This window comes from Camelina sativa, chromosome 19, assembly GCF_030686135.1.
Source record: "Camelina sativa cultivar CO46 ecotype springtype chromosome 19, ASM3068613v1".
Classification (NCBI taxonomy): Eukaryota; Viridiplantae; Streptophyta; class Magnoliopsida; order Brassicales; family Brassicaceae; genus Camelina; species Camelina sativa.
Window position 1 is genome coordinate 6085996 of NC_141898.1, and position 13844 is coordinate 6099839.

A 13844-nucleotide genomic window follows, 5' to 3' on the forward strand; every position below is an offset into this window, starting at 1 on the left:
AGCTAGTCATTGTCTCAGAAGATCACTGACATATAGAGTCATCATGTTTCTAGTGCATAACAGATTCATGCACGCGAGAATGGTTATTGAAACTGAATCGTTAAAGAGATTATTGTGTCAAAAAGGAGTAGTGTTAATAAACTTATAATCCAGCTAATATTCTGCCTAGTTAAGCCATATCATACAAACTTTGTCTCCAAAACTAATCACAATGCCCATGTGGCTTCAATAGTGGCTCTCATTTATTAACTAAAAATAATTCCCCAGATCTTATTTTCCGTAGTACCTTGTTGCTGCATAAGTGCATTTTAGTCTCCGAACCTGTTCACATTTATGACATTCATCTTTTTTAATGACCTTTAGTCCAAGTACAGCTAGTTGTACTTGTCTCTGGTACATTCACGATAAGGAGGAATCAGAAAAAAGAGATGTTATTATATTCAAAAGTTCAGTTTACTATTTTACTTCCTTGATTTATTTGGTTGAGTTGTAATCATGAAGATATATTCATCTCCAAAGCGCAGAGTAATCTTGATTTTTTAGGTTCTAAATCAAGAATTTAAGATATATAGTATGGTAGGTGAGGATGAGATATCAATGCATCTGCCTTGCTTGATTTCGTTTGGGTGACAGGTAAGTGTTGACGATGACAGCTGAGCTATGCAATACCAGAAATGGCTTGTGATTTTCGAAACTTGTTCGAACATCCCATGAACCAATGAAAACTCTTCTCATAGAGACTCATCAAACACACGAATCACATATAATAAAGGAAAAATGAATAATAAAGATCATAAAGGAAAGAGACAGAGGATCAGATTTTTTGTCAATGGAAGGTATTCATTGCATTGAATCTATACATGGCTCTCTTTGTTTATATCTTGAGGGGGTTGTTGTTGTGCAAGCCAGCTTTGTATCATTATGATATATGTGTCTCTTAATTGTTGTTTTTATAAGGGATTATACTTAACACTGTTCGTTTCATGCCATTTTTGAAATTTCTATATGGTGAAATTACAAATACAGCACATGGTCTGGATTTAGCATGCTAATCAATTCTCATGAATATGATTGCCTTCCTTCTCCTTTGTATATGGATACTTATTGGCCACAAATGATAATTTATGTAATTAGCGAGATAATGACGGCATGCTAATACGATCAGATATGTCTATATTTGCATCTATTTTGTTTATTGTGAAACGCATTTTACAGTTCACCTTACGAAGGAAAATGTGACTTCTCTATAATGTTAAAACATGTGCATGATACTAATATATTGGTGTTTAGTAACCAAATGTGATAGAGAGTGCTTACAAATAACAAAATCGTGAGCCCCTAGTTCGCCCTAATTTTTCTCTCTCACACACTATTACCGAGGCGCCGCTACCAACTCTTCTCCCCGACGTCGGTAGGGTTCCAGCTCGCCGGCGTCGGATTCTATCAGTTCTGTCAAGCTCTACATTCCTCTACTGCATCCTTTGTTCCTTTGTTCCTTTGTTTCATGGTCTCTTGATTTTCCCGGAGTCCCCTGAGGTTTTGGATCTCAACTCCGAGCATGCTTCAGCTTCTTTCTCCCCTTCCCTTGCCTCAGTTTCTAGTGAATCGTCTCGATGTGCATTCTCCTTCGTGGTCCCAGCCACGAGATGTTTCCCTCTGAGTCCCCTGAACGCCCCAATTGCCTTGGTTTCCGCCGGTCTTACCGTCTCTTCAAACTGTCAACCGCAACAACTCTCCGCTCCTTGGAATATTTTCCCTCACCAAGTGGTTTGCTTGGCTGCAGCTGGACGGGAGCTCTGTTTTGACACTGGAGCCGACAAAGACTTTGACGGTGAAACCTACATCCTTGGCGCTCCCTAGCACACCATTGATACCGCTCTGGTCTAGGTTCGATTTTCACTCTTTACCAAAATTCCTGACTTTTAGGATATATTGGTCAATTGCGTTGCCCCTGAACTGGAAGATGCTTAGATTTGCTAAAGCTGTTTTGAACCCAACCTGTTTAGACCTCTGTGTCACCTGGTTGTTTGGTTGTACTCGACAAGAAGTTTCTGAGTGTAGAGTCTGCATCCTATCGGGTTTCTCTACTTGGTCAAGTCGGGTTCCCCTCGGTAGTAGAGTCTCGGTTTCTTCTGATAGGCTTGACATCTATTTGTGTCGAGGAAAGTTGATTACTTTGGTATGGAGAACTGCATTGCAGAGATATATTCTTAACCCTGACCCGCCTCTCTGGCGATTTATGCTGCTTGCATCCGTTGATCATATTTGCCGCATATCACCAAACCCTCAACTCCTTCAGCCTCAACGTATAACCAGGTTTAAACTCGACATTATGATTCCACCTCTGCAGAGGGGGGATTACAGATGTTTAGCTAGTTTGTTTTCTTCATTACTTCCTTGTTCCAAGCTCTCCAAAATGCATATCATCTACTTGTTGAAATTCCCTCATTTAGGCTTGAAGAATAGGGGCAGTATGATCACCATTCCAAGGAGTAGTGGTTACCCCAACCTTTTCAAGCTTCCCCTTTTCAACCTTAAAACCGCAACCACCCTTGCAGTGATCGGTAATCAGAGAATTCTCAACCCTGCTCACACCTTTGGCAAAGCACTACTTCATGTAGACCTTCTCATTTCGATGAGATCCTCAGCTTTGACTGTTTCATTGCCACCCAGTCTTCGAATCAAGACAGTGGCCACCTTCCTTTCCAATGACTTGCTCATGGAAGCTGCATTGATATGTCTTGATCTCACAGGCTCCAGTTTGCTATTCAGCACTTGGTCCATAGCTCTCAAGATCCTTATATCTTTTGCTACTATCTATCCCAGTACTCTTGTTGTCTTTGATTTTGGGGTATGTCCTTTTCTTTTGTTTAAGCTATTCTACATGTTATGTATGTTACTTTCTAGTTAACGGAATGGAAGCATATGTTTGTTCCAAAAAAAAAAAAGTAACCAAATGTGATATATTTGCCCAAAAGAAAAGAAAAGGAAAAATTCATGGACCCATGTAATTATATGCCCAAAAGGCTAAAACCTGACCAAAATTTGAATATTAAATTGACACAACTACTGAACATGTTTTACATAATCTGCATGATTAATATCGGTTAGCTGTAGTACATGTTTATTTGTGTGGTCTTTAAACAAATCAAGTCTCTTAATTGATTTTTGGATGTATATGATTTTCTTCTAGATCTGATCACCTTGTGGTTTTTGAATTGCAAGGCATGGATTGTGCATGGTCGTCATACCTATCCTAACTAAGATGTTTCATATTAATTTATAATCATGATTATCTAATAATTACGTGATTATGTGTACAATTTGGATTTTAATAGTATAAATAGCTAAACACGTGGTTGGTCTGGACCGTCTGGTGATCATCACCATATTTTCGTTAGTTGAAAAAGAAAAAATGATTTGACCATGTAAAAAGGTAAAGATTACAAAATTTAGCTTTTTACTTTGAAATTTCGTTTTCCCGTTTCCAAAACCATCTTTATAGTTGACTTGACCGTAATTTTCGTGGGAAACACTCGAATGTTTTGACTTCATCTACTAGGCTTAGTTTATGAGTATTTTTCGTAGACCAACTTGCCGTACAAGTTCTATAAATACTGTGATCAAGATATTGACCTCATCAAAATGTTAAAAGTCTTTGATTTTGACATTTTTGGGCCAAGAGAGAGACATGAAAATCCCATGATTTTGAGAACAATTAAGGAATTATCTTAGCTTCATGTAGAATAACTTGTATTTGAGTAATAACTTGTATTTTGAGTAATAGATCTGTATAATTCTCTTTTGCCCAAAAAAAAAAAAAAAGGTCTGTATGATCAGATAATTGACTAGGTAAATTATGTATTAGGTGGCTAGACCAAGCTTTCAAACAAATATTGCAAAGGAAAACTAGCCTTCTAAAGCTGGGGCCTCCAGATGATATAAATTCACATTTTAAAACCATATATATATATATATATATATATATATATGTGTGTGGCAAAAAAAAACTATAATATGAGATATATATTCCAAAGTAGATGAACTAGCTATTAATAGCTTAAAATACTATTTGACCTAATGGAAACATCTCATTAATTTAAAATATAACCATAAGTTTTGTCCCCATGTTGAAATGGACGGCCATGATGTGTAACTGATGATGGCGATAGATGATGACAATTGTTTTTATATTGTTTTATTATGTGTTACCTCAACACAATAATAGATAGTTTGAAACTTCCATTTAACTCAACTTTTAGGTTCAGTCACATATTAATTTCCTTAAGAACAAAGATTTGAACCAGTAAATGAATAATATCGTGTAATTTGGTTGAGATGTATGAACTGAATCTTTCAAACTAGCTGACCAACTTTTTATCTGTACTTAGACCTTAGCTTTTAAAATTTTATGTTTTGAGAAAATAACAAGATTGACATTTACGCCATCGGTAATTACTAGCTACTGAGATAGTATTTTTGTATGGACAATATGAATAAATAAGTCAACAAGCAAACAAAAAACTATGATATCCTTTGGAAATGCTAGAGACGTTAGAATATCAATATACCAAGTCAATCGTTGCAAGTAAAACCGTGTGATAAAAGGTCAACGGGAATTATTTTTTTTTATATGGGAATTAATATTTACAAACTATTTATCGATCAATTCGTATCGTTAACACATAAGATATAACTAGTTGAAAGAAAAGAAAAGAAAAAAAAAAGACTTGAAAGGTAAGCCATTTCAAAATTAGAATAAAATTGTCGAGTGAAATTTCGAATGCATAATATGTTTCTAAAATTATTATACATGTGCTCAACATTTTGTTAAGTTGCATGTCTTTACAATAAGACAACTAACGAATTGATTTATGTCTATTATGTCTATTGTGTAATAATATGAGATTTTAATTAACACGTTCTTATGAAATTATGAGATTTTAATCTACTATATGATCAGAGACATCATTTGAATCAAAATCCAGACTCCAATACACATGTTAAATATCGTGGATTTTCATTTCATAATCAATCGGCGATTAATAAAATGACACATGTCTTGTACATTACTTTTGATTTGTGATAGCTTCTGCTATAAAATCTTAACACATTTATATGTCATAAATATATTTTTCCTATTAATAAGAACATAAATCATGAACATAAAACATTGTCACGTGTAAAATAATTAAAATAGTGAAACCATAGATATCTGTGATTAATATATGTAAGAGGTAGATGGATCATGAGTAATGAAGTATTAAATGAGATCCATAGTCTACAACTAATTCCCTTTTTGGGTTTACTACTTGTCCTTGGTCTTTTCTTCTACCGTCCAATAAATGAAGCAAAGGGAACAAGTTTTACTTTTTGCCTTTTGGACTCAAAAGATTAGTACTACTAGTAGTTGTTATATCCATTCCACACGTTGAGACAGAAGAGCGGCAGAGACTAGTACTGTAGATGAGTTTTGAACGAGAGAGAGCCAGTCAACAAGAGACTAAAAATCCAGCAAAGGTCAACAAAGCAAAAGTGGCCGTACTCTCTTGGGAAAAGATAAAACAACAAACAATAATAGAGTAGTAGTGTACGAGACGGTGCACCGCACACACAGGTGGTTCGCTTCACTCCTACTTGTCGTCGCGTCGGTGCACTTTTTTCTCTTTCTCTCTCTTTTTACTGAACCAACCCCGCGTCTTCTCCTTTTGGAATCTTGCGGCTTCGTTCTTTTGGTCTCTCTCATGCACATTTTTATTTAATACTAGTATTTGTAATCTCAAATGGTCTCTTCATTGGACGATTCTATCCTTATCAAAAATCCTCTCTGGCTTTATTTAATTCGTCCTTGTGCTTCTTAGCTGGCTTTAGGCTGTTGTTATGCTATCACTCTCTCATCCATTGACTTTTATCTTTCGCTACCTACGCAAAACATTTACTACTAACTTAGTACATCTTATTCATCTTTAAATATATCTTTTGATCATTAACGGTAATTACCTTTTAAAATTTAGGCCGTGTTACTCAAAGTAGAGTTCCAAAAGTTTTACTTAGGCAATAGATTCAATAAGAGAAACTCTATCTAACCAACTTGTCCATATTCTTATTTTTCGTATTCAAGTTGGGTATTATAATTACTACTACTACTAAAATAATCATTGAATCAGGGACCAATGAACTTTACAGAAGCCATTACTAATAGTTAATTATAATTAGATCAGATCAATCATACTTAAGCGGGTATATATATATAGTAGGACTAGGAGTATTAGTATGTATGATTGTTGATGTCAAATTAATACTTCTTCTGTCCCACAAAAATTGATATTTTGAAATATTTTTTTGTTCTAAAAAAATTGATGTTTTGTAAACTTCTGATTTCAGAAGTAATCATTGAAAATATTTAAAATTTTAAATTATTATTGGTTTAAAATTAAATAATATCTCTTTAATCAAAAAAAATATATTTAAACTTAGTAATTATTGTTTTTTTAAAATGTGTATAAACTTCAAAACATTTATCCATGTGAGACAAAAGGAGTATATATGGTTGGTCGGTCGTAATTTTTTTTTACAAAAGTGCCTCTGATTACCATTCCACAGATCAATGTTTCTCGAGGACACAAAAAAGTGTCATAAATTCGAGTGCCGCCAAAAAAGATACGGTTGTCTCCACGTTAGGTACGGTGTGGTACTTGAAGCGACATAAGCCTCGTGGAACGATATGAACTCTACACGTGGCGAGCTTACCGATGTCTTCTGTACGGTCCGAAGTTTGTTTACGTCAAACTATGCCATTTTTCTAATAGGGAGTATTGCGTATATTATTCAATTAATTTAAAATCGTTTCATTATATGCTAAGAACAAAATCTAAGATGCTTGGTTTTTAATTCTTTGGTGAACAATTATGGTCTAAATAAAGAGAACGAAATCCAAGTTCACGATTTTGTGATTTGGAAACCATGTTTTAGTGAAATTGTATTATTTCTTGAACGTTTTTCAAACGATTTTCATATGGATAATGGATCATATTTATAAATATAGTATAAACACAATAATTAGTTACTTACGGTTTTGTACAGGTACTATTGTTTCTTTTAGTGTATGGAACCTGTCGTCTCCCGTTATTAAATCTATCACAAGTTCGAAACTTTTTCTCAAATTGCAATCACACAAGATAAATAAAATTATGAATGATAATGAAGCAATGCAGTTAGCCAATTACTTTGACATTGTGAATGAAATTGTGCATTTAATGATCCGTACATACCGAGCCAAAGTACTTATTAGTTACTCCGCATTCACTCAGCATTCACTCATTGAGATCTGAGCTGACAGTTGTATTCACTCATTAGTATAATTTGAAAATAATAGTGAATGTTAGTGTTCGACGAAGGGAATAAAATCGATGAGATCTAAGCTTAGTCTAACTATTTGATTTTATGATTCTTGTTATTCGGACACATATATCAAATCTTTTTGGTTCATTGTTTTCTAGGATTCTATAAACTACTACTACCAGTTTACACCATCTTTTTTTTCGTTAAATTATAATACTAGAGAACCTTCATTTCTTTCTACGTAGACGTCGATGTTAAAGATCGATTCACTTGTTTTTATACTACTACTTAGTTACGAGCATTTATATCTAGCTGGTATAAGACATGACTACACTACATTATAAATGTTCTTATATAGACAACAAATTGACCACTTAATTACAGTACATATAAAGATGTGTTTGGTTGAATTAGGACCAGTTCGTTTGGTACTGTACTATCACAAGCTTCAAACTCTAATGTCTAATCCTCTTAATTCGCATCAAATTGTGCTACCAACCAGACTTGGAATGCATGAAACTAGTAAGTACATTAGGGAATTGCAAGAGTATAGAAATACCTTTTGAAATCATTTAGTTAGCCTTTCCAATACGCGGGCATGTGCACGGTGGCTTTATCCTATGTCTCGACCGATGGTTAATTAGCATTAAGTATTAATTTCTTGCGGGGGTGGTGAGTTTATTGGTATTCTTAGTATTACGCGTACGTAGCAACTTTAAATTAATTTAATAATAATAAACTAAATACGCATGTACTTATATAACTTTATCCATGTATATACTATATAGTATATACTTACGTATCTCAGTACGTACGTATGATGTGTAAAGTTACGCGTATATGACCTCTTGTTCAAACTCACTTTTCTTCATCGTATTATTTTTTTGTAGTACATGTCAAAACTTAAAATACGTACATAAGGATACGCAAAATTTTCGTATAGCCTGTAAAAAAATGCAAGTATGTAACCGTGTTCTTTTTGATACATATCGGTTTATTAATAATAGTAGTACAGATTGTAGTTTGGGTTTAATATTAAATACTAAATGACGTACGAAAGAAATTTATTTTGTCTATAAATGTTGCTGAATAAAGGTGCATTTTGATTATAGGGTTTTTGATATGTTTAGAGTTTGTTGAAGGGACATATACGGAAACAAGTCGCTATCGACCTAATTTTTTAAGAGAAAGTGTGTATATGCATGTATTATGTTATGTGGCACTTACCTTTTAAATACTATTAACATTTTTTCGGTTGATATTTACAAAAGAAATACAAACTGTAGCAATTGGAATGATATACTGCGTACTTACATTAACGCAGTTACCGTGTTAGTGTCGATCTTTGTTAATTACTGTTATTGATACAACCAAGTAACAGAGTAAACCGTAGCAATTGCAATGATATATGCTAATACGTATACCATATCGATACGACAAAATTTTGAAATAAACTATTTAGAAGAACATATGTATATGATTATAAATGATGCAATAAAGTGTCGCTATATGCAAAGCTTGAATGTTCCATTGCCTCGTTACATTCTGAATTAAAAAAACGTAAACCGAAACACTCTAATTGTATATATATATATATATATATGCTTATTTAATTCCATAATTTTTGTTGTTATTAACCAACCAAAACACTTTTGATTGAATAGATTAGTAATCTGTGGGTCGCCACGAAAGGAAGAAGGAAATTTCATTAAATCTTAGTATATGACTGAAAAAAATTTAATATTGAATTGTGTTTTTGTTCTTTAAGAGATATGGATAAAATGCAAAACTTTCAACGAAACTAGTATTCACCTAATTAAAATTCCACGTATGCAACTACGTCACACTATTATACTGGCTTTAAATTTCTACTAACGAATTCCCTAGAAAATGGAATGAGTCAAATCTTTTTTATATAACTTGTAAGTCACGCGTTACAGTAAATAATCATAACAAAGTTAACTCAATGAACTTTCAAAAAAAAAGAGAGAGAGACTAGTATATGTCAAACTGTGTATATTATCAAGTACGAATTATAAACTTTTATTATTACTTTGAGTAAATATATTAGTAATTTAATGTTGATGTACACTGTAGTATTAAAATTTTAGTATAATAATAGGGTAAAGTGAAAATTTTGAATATGGAACTTTTGGCCTCGTATGAATATTCCGCAGCTACAAACACGTGGTTTGAAATATCGACGCTTCTCTCTCTCTCTTCTCTTGTCGCTCTGGAGTTGAACGAACGGTAGTATTATATATATAAACTCCATTGCTGAAGAGTTTGTAAAATATAACTTGCGATTTCTGAGCTTCCTTCTCTCCCTAACTCAAACCAAAAAAAAAAAAAAAAACAAAGAAACCTTTTAGAATCTTTGTTTTCAAGAACCGAAGAAAATATCAAAAAGAAGATTCAAGAGAACAACTAATAGAAAGAAAGATTCCTTAAAAAGAGCTTCTCTTCTTGTGGAAATAACTCAATAAAAAAAAAAGTATATTCGAGGTACGCATTTCATCTTCTTCATCCTCCTCTGTTTTTCATTCTTCTCTGCTTTCTAAAGATTTGTCTCTGTTTCCACCAAAATGGGGTTTATCAAATCTTTCTGATATTAACTATTATATCATTAGTAAAGCTTAAAAAAAGCACTATTTAGTTCTCCGTATAAAATGTGTTTCGGTTACGAATTAGTTCTCGGCTCTGTTACAAATCCCGAAGAATGCTCTGTTTTTTTTTTGTTCAGATCCGAAAAGTTCTGATTTTTATTTTTTTACTTCAGGTAAGAATTGGGGGATCTGTTGAATGGGGGTATCATTCTCCTGTTCGTTCGCAGAGCAAGACGAAGTGGAGGCTGCTGCTCTTGACTCAGTCACGGTAAAGTCCATAAGCTTTGGTGATGACGACGAGTGTAGAACTCCAAAGAGATCTGTCAATTTCAATGACGGGACTCTAGAGCCTAGGATTTTGAAATCTCTGGGATCTGGTAAAATGGTTGTTGAGAAATCTGTTAGCTTCAAAGGGATGCACCTCGAGAGGATGATCTCGCTTAACAGGTCTGTCTTCAAAGAAGATTACAACAATAAAGAAGAGATTGCTAAAGAGTTCTCAGTTCTTGATCCGAGTAATCCCAAACACGAAGCTGCTATTAAGCTCCAGAAGGTTTACAAGAGCTTCCGTACTAGACGAAAGCTCGCTGATTGCGCTGTGCTCGTCGAGCAAAGCTGGTTAGTTTTTTTTCTAACTCAATACTCTCAAAACGTTCCATTTGAAGACACTTGTTGTTGCTGTGATCTAATAATGTTTGTTTTCTATTCACAGGTGGAAACTTTTGGATTTTGCTGAGTTAAAGAGAAGTTCTATATCTTTCTTTGATATTGAGAAACACGAAACCGCGATTTCAAGGTGGTCTAGGGCGAGGACTAGAGCAGCTAAGGTTGGTAAAGGTTTGTCAAAGAATGGAAAAGCTCAAAAGCTTGCTTTACAACATTGGCTTGAAGCGGTAAGTTAGAGATTCATCTCTGTCTTTTTTTTTTTAGTTGTTTTGCTTTTTCGGTTGAACGTAATCTGATCTTGTTTTTATGCATTTTGGTTTTATTAACAGATTGACCCGAGACATCGGTATGGACACAACTTGCACTTTTACTACAACAAATGGCTCCACTGTCAGAGTAGAGAACCTTTCTTCTACTGGTAATTACTTTTCACCTACTCATTATCCCATTCCTGCTTAACATTTATTGTCCTAGATCAAGAAACTAAACTTAGATATGGGTTTGATTTAAATGTTACAGGCTTGATATCGGCGAGGGGAAAGAAGTAAATCTTGTGGAGAAATGTCCGAGGTTGAAACTTCAACAACAGTGCATCAAGTACCTTGGTCCGGTAAATATCTCTGCTTAACAAGTAATAACACTAAAAAAATTAGAACTTGTTTCTTATTGTTGTCATGTATATGTTTTGTGTAGATGGAAAGAAAAGCTTATGAGGTGGTTGTGGAAGACGGCAGATTCTTCTACAAGCATAGCGGAGAGATTCTTCAAACTTCTGATATGGAAGATAGTGAATCCAAATGGATTTTTGTGCTCAGCACATCTAAAGTGTTATATGTTGGGAAGAAGAAGAAGGGTACGTTTCAACATTCAAGCTTCTTAGCTGGAGGAGCTACTGTCGCTGCAGGAAGATTAGTTGTTGAGAATGGTGTTCTCAAGGCTGTTTGGCCACACAGTGGACATTATCAACCTACAGCTGAGAATTTCATGGACTTTCTCTCTTTTCTAGGAGAGAACAATGTCGATATCACTGATGTTAAGGTAAGAGAAAGAGATTTAATTAATTGAATGACTCGTTCATTGTTTTAGCTGTTGAGGGTTATGTTCTTATAAGTGGTTTATTGCTGTGTTTCAGATGAGTCCTACAGATGAAGATGAGTTCTCTTTATACAAACAGAGAAGCACTCATATGAGAAACCATTCTTTGGAAGAGGATTTGGAGGCTGAGAAGACCATTGTCTTTCAAGATAAGGCTGATCCAATTGGAGAAGAACAAACTCTTGTAAGAATTGAGTCCATGTCAAGAAAACAAAGTGATCTCGAGACACCGGAAAAGATGGAATCTTTTAGCACATTAGGCGATGAAGTCCAATCCGCGGGATCGAAGTCAACAAAAGTATCAGAAGACTACGATTCGGGTGACGATGAAGAGGAAGAGGAAGAGATGTTTGACTTAGAACAAGAGTCAGTGCCTTCAGAGCAGAGCTCACCCAGAGGAGAGGAGGTAGACACCAAGGAGAGTGAAGTAGTGAAGGTCACAGAAGAATCAATCCTAAAAAGGATCAATTCAAAAAAGGAAACCAGATCTTTCCAACTCGGGAAACAACTATCATGCAAATGGACAACAGGTGCAGGACCAAGGATCGGTTGTGTAAGAGATTATCCATCAGAGCTTCAGTTTCAAGCACTAGAACAAGTGAACTTATCTCCGAGAAGTGCTTCTGTTTCAAGGCTATGTTTCTCATCGTCATCACAAATGCAAACGCCCCAAATGTCACCGTTATGGCGAGGAATGTCACTACCGGCAGATTTATTACACTCACAAATTCTTAACTGATGCACATTCATAAGTTTTTTTCTTCTCGATCTGATCTATTCTTTTTGTGTGAATAGAGAAGATGATGTGACTTAAATTCTTTTGTATTCTTTTTTCCCTTTTGTACTGTAACAGAGTAGCATTTCATTTGTTTATTTGGTTTCTTGTTTAACAAGAAATTACAAAAGAAAAAAAAAAGGTATTAAGATTCTTTAGGCCTTTTGGTTTTGACTAAAGCCCACACAGTCGCACACTACAGCTTAATAATATTCTTCTAAATTCTAGACTGTTTGTGGTGGCACGTTAGTTATTTTGTTAATGGCCTAATGCAAACGAAATATTTGGGCTTTTAAAAGGCCCATATTAAGTAGGTGAAGAGAAAAAGCCCTTTATAGTGCTGGCCGCAACAAAAACCATGCCTAGTCCCACACGCACCTCCACCTACCACAAAGATAACCAAATTGCTTATATTCATTATGCAAGTATCTTCTGTCATGCTATTATATAAGTCACGATAAAAAATGAAAAAGAGATGGCTAGCTACACGAAGTATCATATCAGAAAATACATGGTCACACATGCCAAATATACTATTGTATACTCAACTATACGAAGTATATGTATTAGATGACCACATGCATAAACTACATGATGTTATGCGGTCAACATCATAGACATATAATCCAGTACACCGGTCAACTGACTCCAGCGAGGACGACGTTGACTCCGGCGTTGACCAACACTAAAAAAAAATATTCTAAATTAAAATAATAAAAAAATAATAAATTATTATACTAAATCATTTATGAGTTTTCATAATTAAAAGACATATTCTATTCAATATCGAAATATTTTTTATATATCTCTAATATATTCATTCTTATAATTAGTTACTTTTTATTTTTCAAGCTAAAGTAAATAGTTTAATAAAAATCATTTATAATTATTTTCAAGATAGAAAAATTCATTTATAATTATCTTCAAGATATAAAATCATTTAGATATTGAATAGTTAAAAGATATTAGATATTACAATATTGAATAGATATTAGATATGAAAAACAAATTTAATTCAATATCTAAATATTTTTTATTTATTTCCTAAATATATCCTAAATGTAAAATAGAGAACCCAAACCTTTAAAAAAAATTCTAAAAATTAATTTAACATATTGTAATTGTGTAAAAGAGAGTAAAAATGAAAATGCTTATATGTTAAAAGTAAATATTGTGAATATTTTTTTGTTGTTTTTATATGTTATTTGAGTATGTAAATTTTAAAGTAAAGAGTAGAAAATTTTGATAACATTTACCATGCAAAATTTAGAGTAAAGAGTCATATACTCAATATTTTGCATATGATTTTCTAATGAAAGTAGTTGAATTTGACTTTATTGATTTTGTAGTATTTAAATAAT

General features: G+C 33.8%; 1 pseudogene across 1 annotated transcript; it reads left to right on the top strand.

The window, feature by feature from the left end:
• Positions 1-9629: 9629 nt before the first annotated feature.
• LOC104765144 (IQ domain-containing protein IQM2-like) lies at positions 9630-12662 on the top strand (annotated as a pseudogene). The gene is made up of 7 exons (XR_015590940.1): positions 9630-9846; positions 10121-10565; positions 10660-10840; positions 10943-11031; positions 11133-11223; positions 11307-11651; positions 11746-12662. The product of XR_015590940.1 is annotated as an IQ domain-containing protein IQM2-like (transcript).
• The last annotated feature ends 1182 nt before the right edge of the window (positions 12663-13844 follow it).